The sequence below is a fragment of the Magnolia sinica genome, chromosome 17, assembly GCF_029962835.1.
Source record: "Magnolia sinica isolate HGM2019 chromosome 17, MsV1, whole genome shotgun sequence".
Taxonomy (NCBI): domain Eukaryota; kingdom Viridiplantae; phylum Streptophyta; class Magnoliopsida; order Magnoliales; family Magnoliaceae; genus Magnolia; species Magnolia sinica.
Window position 1 is genome coordinate 39,866,013 of NC_080589.1, and position 13,048 is coordinate 39,879,060.

The 13,048-nt window shown below is 36.1% G+C and overlaps 1 non-coding gene across 1 annotated transcript; it reads right to left on the reverse strand.

Annotated features, from left to right (window-relative positions):
* Positions 1 to 12,275: 12,275 nt before the first annotated feature.
* Positions 12,276 to 12,382, reverse strand: LOC131232090 (small nucleolar RNA R71). Its single transcript, XR_009164693.1, has one exon. It is a non-coding gene; the product is annotated as a small nucleolar RNA R71 (small nucleolar RNA).
* Positions 12,383 to 13,048: the final 666 nt, after the last annotated feature.

Genomic DNA, 13,048 nt, shown 5'->3' on the forward strand with positions numbered 1-13,048 from the left:
GGTGGAGCAGCCGCCAAAGAGTTTTTCTTCTTCCCTAGTTTATTTTTCATGCTTTATTTAAGAGATTTAGTTTCAATTATGTCTATTGTTGGTTAAACCTCTCAGCTAGTGCTAAGAAGTGAAACTTGTAACGTGTTGGGTTGTTTATTTTGCTTGATTCTTATTCTTATTGAACTTCATTGATTTCTAGTTTGATATTAAATGAATATTTTCAGTTTTCTATGATTTATTGTGACTCAAATTACAATAGATGTTATGATAGCTTTGGATATCTTCTTTTCCTATTTTGAAATAGTGAGATTGGTATCCCATTGTTCACCATTGTCTCCTGGACATGGTAGGGTGATAGAATCCCTTTCAATCTTTACAATTCTCCTCCATTGAGAATTAGGTCAATGAAAAGTTCATATTTGATTTAAATTGCTTCATCTTCCAATTGGATAGGATAAGACTTTAATTCTAATTGTGTTTATTGAATAAAGCAAGGTAGCATCTTAATAGCTACGAGTGGATCCTTGGTACCCTAGTTCCCATCTTTAATTGATAGTTTAAACATTATTCACAATTACTCTCTTTTATTCCAGAATTCAGATTTATATCTTCTTCTAGTTCTAGTTCTAATTCTAGTTATTTTTAGAATACGTACAAGTTTAGTCCTTATGGATTCGACCTCGTTCTCAAGAGTTATTACTACATCGCAACCCTACACTTGAGGTTGTGAATAAGTTTTTAGCGCTATTACAGAGGACTATGACTACGTTTTTCTGGAATTAACTGGTATTAAGATTAGGTTAAGATTATGATTTATTTTTCTGCTATGTTTTTATGTGAGGATTTTTTTTGAAATTATTTTTAGAAACTAACATTGTTTTCTATTTTGTAGGATTCCTAACATGGAAACTCTTATTCGATAATTTTGTTCCAACCTTCTCTCTTATTTTTTTTAGATATCTTATTTGTTTTAGTTTTTCTAGTTTTCTTTTTAGGTTTAATTGTTTAGTTATTTGAGGGTTGTGCGTGCTTCATGCTCAAGTGGGTTCGTGAGAACACTCAACTTCTCTTGAGTGAATGAGGATTAGTTGAAGGGTTGCCTATCCATTAAATGATTAGACACCACTTGAGTTCCTCTCAGTTAATTGAAGTGATTGATGCAAATCAACCTTAACCTCAACCACCAGTTGAGGAAGTTCAAGATGAAAACGAGGTGCATAATGCACCCCCGACTCGTACTCTACGCGGTTATTTATAACCAGCGGGGGTGAGTACACCTTCCTGCATGGTCTTTCTACTTAATGCAGGAAACGTGGATATCAAACCTGGAGTGATACAACTCCTTTCTAAGTTTCATGGACTAAATTCTGAAAGTCCATATTTGCATATTAAGGAGTTTAATGAGATAGTCGCTACATTACACTTTCTAAACGTGTCTGAGGACATAGTGTGACTTAAATTGTTTCATTTTTCATTAAAAGAGAAGGCTAAGATATATATACACTTCTTAAAGCCAAGATCCATCGGCACATGGGCCGAGATGACCTATGAATTTCTCAAAAAGTTTTTCCCGTTTCATAAAACTGACACTTTAAGGAAGACAATCATGAACTTTGCTTAAAAAGAGGAAGAGACCTTCTTCCAATGCTAAGAAAGGTTCAAAGATCTCACGAATTCCTGTCCACATCATGGCTACGAAGTATGACGAATAATAAGCTTTTCTATAACAGATTAACTTCACCAATGCATTAGTTCGTAAAGATGATGTGCAATGGTGAATTCATGAACAAAGAGGCCAATGATGTGTGAGATTACCTTGATCAATTGGTAGAAAACGCACAATCATGGGACACCTCTCCAAGACTCACCACTTCTAAGCCTACTCAATCAAAGGAAAGGGGATGAATTTATGTTCTAAAAGAGGAAGATGATATGAGTGCAAGAGTGACCAATCTCACAAGAAAAGTTGAGGCTATTGAACTTAAGAAGGCAGAACCTATCAAATCTGATAAGGCTGTGGAAGTTGTTTGTGGTATTTGTGCTTATAACATACATACAATTAAGAATTGCCCAACAATTCTCATTTTTCAATAGATATTGAATGAGGAATCAAATGCTGTGAACAACTACCAAAGACCTTTCAGAGGACCCACCTCAAATACATACAATTCCAGTTGGAGAAACCATCCAAATTTCAATTGGAGGAATGGACAAATGGCTAACCCACAAGAGGCCCTTACTCAATTTTTAAATTAGAAAAGGCCTCAAGAGGATACGGTTCAAAAATTCGTGCAAAACCAAGAACTATTTAACCAGAATACAGTACAAGCATTCCAGGATATCAAAACAACAATGAGAATGTTTGCATCATTCATTCAAAGGATTGAGTCACACTTAGTGAGTGGGGAGAAAGAGATGCTTCCAGCCCAACTTCTCCCCAATCCAAAGCCACAGTGTAAAATTAGTGACCCAAGCTCTTCAAATCAAATGGAGCAAGCCAAGTCTATCACCACTATTAAGAGTGAAAAGACAATTGACAAATCTATTCCGGTAAGGGCTAAAAAGCCTAAGGACCTCGAAGAAGATAAGAATTATAGACCTAACATTAATCCACATGGTTTAGAACCGGAACCTCAAAGTAAGCTGATTGCGTCATTCCCTCAACGGTTGATTATACTAAAACCTCTATCTAATTCTTAGGATATTCTAGAGGTGCTTAAACAAGTGAAGGTCAACATCCCTTTATTGGATGCCGTTAAATGAATCCCTTCATATGCCAAAATTTTGAAAGATCTATGCACTACTAAAAGACAGTAAAACATATAAAATAAAATCTTTTTGACAGAAAAAGTGAGTGTCATCCTCAAATAAGATGTGTCACAAAAATACAAAGATCCCGGTAGGCCAACCATCACTTGTGTAATCGGAAATTACTGGATTGAGCATGCACTTCTTGACTTAGGGGCGAATGTAAATCTGATTCCTTACTCGGTCTATGAACAACTAGGTCTTGGTGAATTAAAACCCACCTGGACCACGTTACAACTTACTGATCAATCAGTTTGTATACCGAGAGGGATGATCGAGGATGTGTTGGTTTAGGTTGATAAATTCTACTACCTAGTAGATTTTATTGTTCAAGATACTCAACCCATCTTTTGGATATGAGCACTTGGATACTCGTCATTCTTAGTCGCCCATTCCTTGCTACATTAAATGCTATCATTAATTGTAGGAATGAGATTATGAATCTATCTTTCGAAAATATGACATTGGAGCTCAACATCGTTTTCAATATAAGCAAATAGTCAGAGGATGATGACGATACCCATGACATTAACGTGATCAATTCTTTCATGGAAGATAGAGCACTTTTGACTCTATGCTCTGACACTCTAGAGACATGCTTGGCCCACTCCCCTAATTTGGATGATGACACGATTAGGGAGATGGATGTTATACTCGATGATACGCTGGTACTTGAAGTTAACCGGTGGAGGCCACAATTTAAAGATTTACCCCAAACTAATGTGGTGCCTCTACCGTGTATCCTTAAAGCGCTGAAGCTTGACCTAAAATCTTTACCTTCTGATTTTAAATATGTCTATTTAGGTCAAGATGAGACATGCCCGGTGGTGATTTCTTTCCACCTTGAGCAAGAACATAAGAGTATGCTTATCTCTACTCTCATTGAGTATAAAGGAGCCCTTGAATGGTCGATTACGGACCTCAAGGTAATTGACCCTTTGATTTGTACTCACTGCATTCATCTTAAGGATAATGCAAAGACCTCCCGACAACGACAACGCTGATTAAATCCAAACATGAAGGAAGTGGTTAAGGCTGAGGTACTTAAGTTGTTGGATGTGAGAATCATATACCCTATATCTGATAGCCAATGGGTGAGTCCAACTTTGATGGTTCCTAAGAAGTCCGGAATCACTATCGTAGCCAATATCGACAATGAACTCGTGCCAACTAGAGTTATTATTAGTTGGATAATGTGCATTGCCTACAGAAAGTTGAATATCGTCACGAGGAAGGATAACTTTCCTTTACCCTTCATTGATCAAATCTTAGAAAGACTAGTTGGTCACTCTTACTATTGCTTCCTTGATGGATATTCGGGTTATAATTAGATAAATATAGCCCTTGAAGATTATGAAAAGACCACTTTCATATGCCCATTTGGCACCTTTACTTACCAAAGGATGTCATTTGGACTGTATAATGCCCCCACCACTTTTCAGCAATGCATGTTGAATATATTTTTTGACATGGTGGGGCAATATTTATAAGTCTTCATAGACGACTTCTCTGTCTTTGGTCCATCTTTCAGCGAGTGTTTGGAAAATCTGAAAAATGTGCTGAAGCAATGTGAGGAAAAGAATTTTATACTAAATTGGGAGAAGTCTCATTTCATGGTTCGTAAGGTAATTGTTCTTGGACATATCATCTCATCCAAGAAAATTGAGGTAGATAAGGCTAAAATTGATCTTATCTCTAACTTACCTCCACTCAAGAGCATATGAGATGTGCGATCCTTCTTAGCGCACATTAGATTTTACAGATAATTCATAAAGGAATTTAGTCACATCTATCGTCTTTTATGTAATCTACTTCAGAAGGATGTACAATACGATTAGACTAAGCAATGCCAGGAAGCTTTCATTAAGCTCAAGGGTATGTTAACTACTGCACCTATCATGCAACGTCCCGATTGGAGCATTCTTTTTAAGATTATGTGTGATGCGTCTGACTATACTATTAGGGCGGTGTTAGGCCAGAGAAAAGAAAAGAAGCCCTACGTTATTCACTAGGTAAGTAAAACTTTAAATCTTGCCCAAGTGAACTACTCTACTATGGAGAAGGAACTCTTAGCCGTAGTGTTTGCGTTGGACAAATTTAGGTCCTACTTGATCGGATCCAAGATCATCATCTACATTGATCATGCAACATTGAAGTACCTTTTCTCTAAGAATGATGCTAAGCCTCGCTTGATAAGATGGATCCTCCTACTCCAGGAATTTGATTTAGAAATATGGGACAAAAAGGGAGTAGATAACATAGTAGCTGACCATCTTTCGAGACTTGATCTTCCTGATTCCATTGAAACGCCACCTATAAACGGTATTTTTCCTAACGAACAATTGTTTAAACTCTCCCAATTACATTGGTTTGCTGACATTGCTAATTATCTTGTCATAGGTTTCATGCAAACTCATTGAAATGCACAAGATAAGAAAAATTTCTTTGCCAAGATTCATAAGTTCTTCTGGGATGACCCATATTTATTCAAATATTATCCAGACCAAATTCTAAGGAGATGTATATCAAAAAATGAATACCAAAGTGTCATCTCCTTCTGTCATTCGCAGGCCTGTGGTAATCACTTTTATTTTAAAAAGACCATAACAAAAATTTTACAATGCAGCTTTTACTGGCCCACTATGTTCAAGGGCACTCATGAGTTTTGTAAATCTTGTGAGCGTTGTCAGAAATTGGGTACATTGTCCCATCGAAATATGATGCCTCTTAATCCCATTCTTATCATTGAAGTATTTAATTACTGGAGCATCGATTTTATGGGGCCATTCCCCTAATCCTTTGGAAATTTGTACATTTTGCTAACAGTAGACTATGTCACTAAGTGGGTCAAAGCAATCTCGTGCCGGAACAATGACCATAGTATGGTCATTCGATTTTTAAAAGAAAATATCCTTTCCCGATTTGGAACACCTCAGGCTATCGTTAGTGATCGAGGTTCACACTTCTGTAATAGGCCATTTGAAAACTTAATGAAGAAATATGACATCTCTCATAAGGTAAGCACTCCATACCACCCGCAGACAAGTGGGCAAGCTGAGATTTCCAACAGAGAAATTAAACATATTTTGGAGCAAACGGTTAACCCTGACCTTAAGGATTGATCAATCCGTTTGACCGATGCTTTATGGGCATACCGTAAAACTTTTAAGAACCCCATTGGAATGTCTCCCTTTAGACTCGTCTATGGAAAAGCTTGCCACTTGCCCGTAGAGTTGGAGCATAGGTTACTAGGCTATCCAAAATCTGAACTTCAATTTAGACAACGCTGGTTCACTGCGTAAACTACAGTTGAATGAACTTGAGGAAATCTGGAATGACGTATACGAGAACTCGAGAATTTACAAGGATAGGATGAAGGTATTTCACGACAGGAACATCCTTCGAAAATCATTCATAATTGGTCAAAAAGTCATTCTGTACAATTCTCGATTACACCTTTTTCCGGGTAAACTTCAATCTCGATAGACTAGCCCTTTCACTATTACTAATGTCTATCCACATGGGGTCATTGAGATAAAGAATCCAACGAATAACCATGTTTTTAAAGTGAACAGACATCGTTTATAGCCATTTGTTGAGAAATTTGACTCAGAGGACATGTCCATGCCTCTAACTGATCCTGTGTACCAGGATTGATCTCCTAGTCTGATGGAGGTGTAGTTAGCTTTTATTATTTTAGTAGGATTTAGGATTATGATAGTTTGCTTTTAATTTGTTTGAGTCTTCTTGCTAACCTATCTTCACATTGAGAACCTTAGAAAAGCTTCAATCCTCTTTCTTCAGGTACTATATTTCCATCACTTCTAATTTCTTTTCATTGTCTCATATACATTACATGCTTACACACACACACATTGTGGACAATATAGATTTTAGGTTGGGGGTGTGGATTAGGTAAACTAATCAGTGTTTTCTTAGTTCTAAGTAATTTTTTTTTGAAATTTTCAATGTTTTATATTGAAATCTGTTTGGAAAATGATAAATTGTGTATGTAAAGAATGTTTTAATATGATGATAAGATTGAGATTGAATTTTGAATTGTTGGAGTTTGATCAACTAAGTAGTCTATCACCTACAGTTCTTGCACTCAATTGATTAAGAGGAAGTTTGAATATCATGTTAATCTAAGTCACAAGACACGTTCAAGGTGCTTTCTATGAATTATGCTAGAATTTCTGATTGTTAGTATGTGAAGCATTGATCGATGATTGTGAATTAAGTCTAGAGAATTTTATCCACCTTAAAAGATGAAAAGAACCAGTTTAAAAAAAAAACAGAAATCGACAAAAAGTTCATATATGATGAAAAGACCGGAAAAAAAATGAAAATACCATAAAAGAATGAAAATAATGGAAAGTCTAAAAAGAATGAATAAATAAAAAGAGACCGTCGATATAAAATCAAAAACTGGAAAAAGAAGGAAAATGAGATAAGTTTAGAATCAGTAGTTGATTATTCAATTAATCTTGAGGTGATGATCATGGCTAATATTATGTAATGATAGTATACTTTTATGGAAAGTAAATTGAAATTCACTAAGCACATTGGGAAACTTGATATATGAACTCGAAAGAATCTATTTGATTGATTGCTCATTTGATTCGGCTCTAGATTTACAAATTTTGACTCTCACTTCTTTAGATTATACTCATTCATACTTTTTTACACAAATGATTATTTTCTTGAAGAACTTTGAACGTTGAGAATTGAAAATCACTTCACGCATATTTTGCTCGAGACAACCAAAATGTTGGTTGGGGGGTGTGTTGAGTGTGAAATGTTGCATATTTCTCCCTATTTATACCTTAATTTTATAAACATAATAGTGCTTAATCGATTTAATTATGCATGTTTTCATGTGCGAGTTGATTTCGAGAGCTTAAGGTGAAATTGATGTTGAAAGGATTATTTATACTCAAAAGATTACTAAATGAAGATTTGGAGATTTGAAAGTCGTTAATGAAGAATTCACATGCCAAAGATCTAAGAAAACCAAGCGAGGAATGAAGAGAATTAAAGATTTGAAGTGAAAAAAAGGAATCCTGAAATTGTCTTGAAAATAAACATATTCCTAAAATTATCTTGAAAAAGCATATTCTGAAACTCGGAATCTATTTTAGCTGTGCAGAGTGAAGTATATTTTAGAAAACTGCGCAGAGTGAAGTTAATTTAACAAACTTTGGAGAGTGCATAAATTTGAGGTAGTTTCTATATTTTTTCAACCAGGTGTGAAAGTTGGAGTTCCACAACTATAAATATGACTCCCTAGGATGCTCTAAAGTATCTTCTAAGGTTTGGAAAGGTCTCAAGGAGCATAACAAAGGGGTGGAGCAGCCGCCAAAGTATTTTTCTTCTTCCCTAGTTTATTTTTCATGCTTTGTTTAATAGATTTAGTTTCAATTATATCTATTGTTGGCTAAACCTCTTAGCTAGGGCTAAGAAGTGAAACTTGTAGCGTGTTGGGTTGTTTATTTTGCTTTGATTCTTGTTCTTATTGAACTTCATTGATTTCTAGTTTGATATTAAAAGAATATTTTCAGTTTTCTATGATTTATTGTGATTCAAATTATAATAGATGTTGTGATAGCTTTGGATATTTTCTTTTCCTGTTTTAAGATAGTGAGATTGGTAAATCCCATTGTTCACCATCGTCTCCTAGGCATGGTAGGGTGATAAAATCCTTTCTAATCTTCACAATTCTCATCCATTGAGAATTAGGTCAATAAAAATTCAGATTTGATTTAAATTAATTTATCTTGCAATTGGATATGATAGGACTCTAATTCCAATTGTGTTTATTGAATTAAGCAAGGTAGCATCTTAATAGCTACAGTGGATCCTTGGCACCCTAGTTCCCACCTTTAATCGATAGTTTAAACATTATTCACAATTACTCTCTTTTATTCCAGAATTCAAATTTAGATATTCTTTTATTTCTAGTTCTAGTTCTTTTTAGAATACGTACAAGTTTAGTCCTTATGGATTCAACCTCGTTCTCACGAGTTATTACTACATCACAACCCTACACTTGGGGTTGTGAACATGAAGTCGACACCTCTCTAAGCATATCCCTACACTACCAACCTTGCCTTGTACCTATCATATTTCTTCCTAAAGATCCACTTACATGCGATCGCTTTACGGCAATGGGAAGATTCACTTGCTCCCATGTCTCATTCTTGTACAAAGAGTCTATCTCATCATTTATCAGCGCTTTTCACTTTTTGACATTTATGTCGTTAAGAGACTCCTGAAAAGTAGACGGATCATCCTCATTTATAATGAGGGCAAATGTAATATTTGAATCATCTCTGTATCTCGCTCGTAACCTACGATCCCTTGGTGGATTCCTTCTTACAAGTGGCTCCTGCACTTACTTCTATACCTCTATATATGTCTTAGTATCAGTCTATGTCTCATCTCTCTTTATCTAAACACCCACAACCAACTTTTCTACTTTATTCTGCTCATCCTTACGGAATAAGGATCCTTCGTCAAATTTGACGTCACAACTAAAGATGATTTTTCGTGTGACCCAGTCATATAGTGTGTACCCCTTCACAATATCACCATAGCCGACAAAAATATACTTTTTGGCCATTTGGACCATCTTATCTCTCTCAATTGACAGTATGTGAGAGTAAGTATCACAACCAAATACTCACAGCCTTGAGTAGTCTAGTTACTGACAATTCCACACTTCCACTAGAATTTTACAGTCAATAGCCATAAAGGGAACCGATTCACCAAGTAACAAGCCATGTTAACGGCCATAGTCCAAATTTCCTTGCCCAACCCAAAATGCTGGTCGGGGGTTGTGTTGAGGGTCAAATATTGCATATTATCCCTCATTTATTTCTTAGTTTTACAAACATAATATGGCTTAATGGTTTATTTTGCATGTGTTTGTGTTGAAAGGTGAATTTAAAAGCTTAGAATTAAAAGAATGCTAAAAGCATGGATTTAGTGCTCAAAAGTCACCAAAGCAAAGAATGGATCTTCGGAGACCAAGATTGAAGATTTCATGACCCCAAGATCTAAGAAAATCAAGTAGAGAAGGAAGGAAGTCGAAAGAACAAGCGCAGAAATCACAAAGACTCTATCATCGAGAACTGTTCGATGACATCAAACACTGGTCAATGACATCGAATTTATGAGGAAAAATCGAGTTGGTTACTGGACATATTGGGTGCTTTTCTTGATTAATCGAAGACATGTTCAATGACTTGAAGGAAGGTGTTCGATGACATCGAAGACTGCTCAATGACATCGAATTTATTGAAAAAATTGAAACAACTTGCTAGACCATTTTGGACACATTTTCGATGACTCGAAGACCTGTTCGATGGATCGAAGCTTAGCTCGATGACATCAAAGGGCGGTTCGATGACACAGAGACTTATGCAGCGCGAAAGAAGTAAAGGCGCGACTTTCGAATTCAAACCCCTTCGATGACTTCGAAGGGTATTCGATGACATCGAAGGCGTTACACAGTTTGTGTAAATTAGATTTAGTTTTGTGATTTTACAGAACTTTGCTTATAAATAGGGATTTGTAGGCACTTTCTAGGATTTCTAGGGTTTGGAGAAGTAGAACAAAAGGGCGGAGCCGCTTCCCAAGAGTTCTTCTTCCCTTCTCCTTAGTTTTTATGCTTTCTTCTAGGGTTTTTAATCCAATCATGTATATGGTTGGCTAGATCCCTTAGCTAGGGCTAAGAGGTGAAGCTTGTAGCGTGGTTGAGATGTTTTTCTTATTTAATTCATGTTATTATTGAACTCCTTTGATTTTACTTTGATATTAAGGAATACTTTTAGTGTTTAATGGTTTTTTGTCACTTAAATGATAATGGATCTGCAATTGCTTGAAGTATCTTCTTTTTCTGTTTGGAGTTTCTGAAAACAGGAAATCATGTTGTTCTCCATCGTCCCTTGGGCACGGATGAGTGATGGAATCCCCTCCATTCTTCACAATTCTCCCATATTAGTTGTTAGATCGGTATACCCTGTTGTCTACCATAGTCTCCTGGGCATGGTTAGGTGATGGAGTCACTTCCAATCTTCACAACTTTCATCTGTTGAGAATTAGGTCAATGGAAGTTTAGATCTGATCTTATTGAATATCTTCTAATTGGATAAGATAAGACTCTAATTCCAATTGGGTGCCTTGAATCAAATAAGGAAGCATCTTAATAGCTACAAGTGGATCCCTAAAAACCCTAGTTTCCCACCTTTAAATTCTTAAGTTTTTAAATTCATCATCTCACAATTACTCTCTACTTTCCTAATTTAGGTTAGATCTTTTCCTAGTTTTGATTCTAATTACTCTTAGAATAAATACACAAGATTAGTCCCTGTGGATTTTACCTCGGTCTCACCGAGATTATTACTACATCGTGACCCAACACTTGGGGTTGTGAACAAGTTTTTGGTACCGTTGCCGGGGATTAACGGCTGTGTTTTTCTGAGATTGATTAGTTTTAGAAGTAGGTTAAGATTAGGGTTTTTTTACTTTCTATTTTTAGGTTAGGGTTTTTCTGAATTATTTTAGAAACTAGCTTAGCTTTCTAATTCTAGGTTTAGAAATTTTTCCTAATTTGATTTTTGAAACTAATTTTCTTGTCTTCTTAGAAACTTTCCATTTTTTGTTTTTAGAAACTTTCCTTTTTCATTTTTAAAAATTAGTTTTTTTTAATAGAAACTAACTCATCTTTCTATTCCTGTTTTTAGAAACTGATTTCTTTTGTTTTGTTTTGCAGGATCTTAAATTAGGAACTTCCAATTTGGTAACTTTTTTCTAATTCTCTCCCTTTCTAATTCTAGATTTCTATTTCCTTTCTCTCTTTTAGGTTTAGGTTGGAATCTGAAATTGAGGGCTGAGAGTGTTTCATGCCCAAGTGGGTCCGTGACAACACTTGACATCTTTTGAGTGAAGGAGGATTAGTTGAGGGATCTATCCATCATAGGATTAGACACCACTCGATATCCTTAAAGTTAATTGAAGTAATGGTTGTCAATCAACCAGTTAATCAATCGGGAAGACAACCTCAACCTTGGGTTGAGGAAGTTCAAGATGAGAATGTGGTGCATCAAGCACCCCCGCCTCGTACTTTGCGAGACTATTTACAACCGGGTATGGTGAGTATACCCACATGCATGGTTTTTCTAGAAAATACGGGACACATGGATATCAAGCCAGGGGTGATCCAACTCCTTCCAAAATTTTATGGGCTTGAATATGAAAATCCGTACCTACACTTGAAGGAGTTTGACGAGATTATAGCCACTCTATACTTTCCAAACATGTCTGATGATACGGTCAGGATGACACTCTTTCCTTTTTCTTTGAAAGAGAAAGCTAAGACGTGGTTGCATTCACTACGTCCTCGATCTATTAGTAGATGGAATGATATGACAAGAGAGTTCATAAAGAAAATTTTCCCATACTATAAGAGGAACACCCTTAGAAAGTCGATCATGAACTTCTCCCAAAAGGAAGACGAAACATTCTTCCAATGTTGGGAGCGGTTCAAGGATCTTATCAGTTCATGCTCACAACACGGTTTTGAAACGTGGCGCATCACAAACTTCTTTTATGATGGACTGACATCTCTCATGCACCAATTAGTTGAGACAATGTGTAATGAGAAATTCATGAATAAAAATGTTGATGATGTGTGGGACTACTTTGATAAGCTTGCTGAAAACACACAATCATGAGACATCCCTCTAAAATCAAGCACCATATCTAGGCCGACTCAATCCAAGGAGGGGTAGAATGTATCTCCTGAGAGAGGAGGATAATATCAATGCTAAAGTGGCTAATCTCACCAGAAAACTGGAGGCTATGAAATTAAAGAAGGATAAGGCTAGGGAAACTGTTTGTGGTATTTGTGGTTGTAACATTCATACAACTGAAAATTGTCCAACAATACCTGCCTTTCAAGAGGCAGTAAATGAGCAATCTAATGCCGTAAATAATTACTAAGGACCTTTCAGTGGGCCCACCTCTAATATATACAATCCTAGCTGAAGAAATCATCCAAACTTCAGTTGGAGAAACGGACAAACTGCTACACCTCAAGGATTCCTTAACCAAATTCCACATCAAGGGAAACCTTAAGAGGATCCAGTTTTAAAGCATCTTCAAAATCAAGAACTTTTCAATCAGGGTATGCTATAAGTCTTTTAAGATCTCACAAAGGCCATACAAGGACTTGAGACTAAAAGTG